The sequence below is a fragment of the Schistocerca serialis genome, unplaced genomic scaffold, assembly GCF_023864345.2.
Source record: "Schistocerca serialis cubense isolate TAMUIC-IGC-003099 unplaced genomic scaffold, iqSchSeri2.2 HiC_scaffold_1180, whole genome shotgun sequence".
NCBI lineage: Eukaryota > Metazoa > Arthropoda > Insecta > Orthoptera > Acrididae > Schistocerca > Schistocerca serialis.
The window spans coordinates 110,001-111,805 of NW_026047382.1; the positions used below are offsets into that span (position 1 = coordinate 110,001).

Below are 1,805 nucleotides of genomic sequence, written 5' to 3' on the forward strand. Positions count from 1 at the left end.
TCGCTCCACCAACTAAGAACGGCCATGCACCACCACCCACCGAATCAAGAAAGAGCTATCAATCTGTCAATCCTTCCGGTGTCCGGGCCTGGTGAGGTTTCCCGTGTTGAGTCAAATTAAGCCGCAGGCTCACTCCTGGTGGTGCCCTTCCGTCAATTCCTTTAAGTTTCAGCTTTGCAACCATACTTCCCCCGGAACCCAAAAGCTTTGGTTTCCCGGAGGCTGCCCGCCGAGTCATCGGAGGAACTGCGGCGGATCGCTGGCTGGCATCGTTTATGGTTAGAACTAGGGCGGTATCTGATCGCCTTCGAACCTCTAACTTTCGTTCTTGATTAATGAAAACATACTTGGCAAATGCTTTCGCTTCTGTTCGTCTTGCGACGATCCAAGAATTTCACCTCTAACGTCGCAATACGAATGCCCCCGCCTGTCCCTATTAATCATTACCTCGGGTTCCGAAAACCAACAAAATAGAACCGAGGTCCTATTCCATTATTCCATGCACACAGTATTCAGGCGGGCTTGCCTGCTTTAAGCACTCTAATTTGTTCAAAGTAAACGTGCCGGCCCACCGAGACACTCAATAAAGAGCACCCTGGTAGGATTTCAACGGGGTCCGCCTCGGGACGCACGAGCACGCACGAGGCGGTCGCACGCCTTCGGCTCGCCCCACCGGCAGGACGTCCCACGATACATGCCAGTTAAACACCGACGGGCGGTGAACCAACAGCGTGGGACACAAATCCAACTACGAGCTTTTTAACCGCAACAACTTTAATATACGCTATTGGAGCTGGAATTACCGCGGCTGCTGGCACCAGACTTGCCCTCCAATAGATACTCGTTAAAGGATTTAAAGTGTACTCATTCCGATTACGGGGCCTCGGATGAGTCCCGTATCGTTATTTTTCGTCACTACCTCCCCGTGCCGGGAGTGGGTAATTTGCGCGCCTGCTGCCTTCCTTGGATGTGGTAGCCGTTTCTCAGGCTCCCTCTCCGGAATCGAACCCTGATTCCCCGTTACCCGTTACAACCATGGTAGGCGCAGAACCTACCATCGACAGTTGATAAGGCAGACATTTGAAAGATGCGTCGCCGGTACGAGGACCGTGCGATCAGCCCAAAGTTATTCAGAGTCACCAAGGCAAACGGACCGGACGAGCCGACCGATTGGTTTTGATCTAATAAAAGCGTCCCTTCCATCTCTGGTCGGGACTCTGTTTGCATGTATTAGCTCTAGAATTACCACAGTTATCCAAGTAACGTGGGTACGATCTAAGGAACCATAACTGATTTAATGAGCCATTCGCGGTTTCACCTTAATGCGGCTTGTACTGAGACATGCATGGCTTAATCTTTGAGACAAGCATATGACTACTGGCAGGATCAACCAGGGAGCTGCGTCAACTAGAGCTGAGCAGCCGGCCGCCCGGGAGTGTGTCCCGGGGGCCCGCGCGAACACGCAAGCGTCCGCTCAATTATTCTGCAAACAGGAGGAGGCTGAGCTCCCCTGCACAACACACCTCGAAACCCTCTCAGGTCCCGGCGGCGCGCAGCGCCGTCCTAAGTACTTGGTCGGGTTCGAGAGAGGCGCAATCGCCCGGAGTTAGGCGAGTAGACGCTTTAGGTGCGACCACCCGTGCTCCCAACTGAGCTTGCCGCTGCCGACAGAGGCCCGGGAGCGTGCTGTCGTGGCATTGCCGGCGGGAGACAACACGCGCCACCTACGGTGACCGGCAGCTCCAACGCCAGCGCCACAGAAGGACAAAAGCCCCACTTGGGTGCCGAAGCGAACTCTCCCAGCA

General features: G+C 54.5%; 1 non-coding gene across 1 annotated transcript in view; it reads right to left on the minus strand.

The window, feature by feature from the left end:
- The window catches only part of LOC126434071 (small subunit ribosomal RNA), a 1,907-nt gene extending 510 nt beyond the window's left edge, over positions 1-1,397 (minus strand). Inside the window, exon 1 of the ribosomal RNA XR_007578957.1 lies at positions 1-1,397. This exon is cut by the window's left edge and continues 510 nt beyond it. This is a non-coding gene — a ribosomal RNA (small subunit ribosomal RNA).
- Positions 1,398-1,805: the final 408 nt, after the last annotated feature.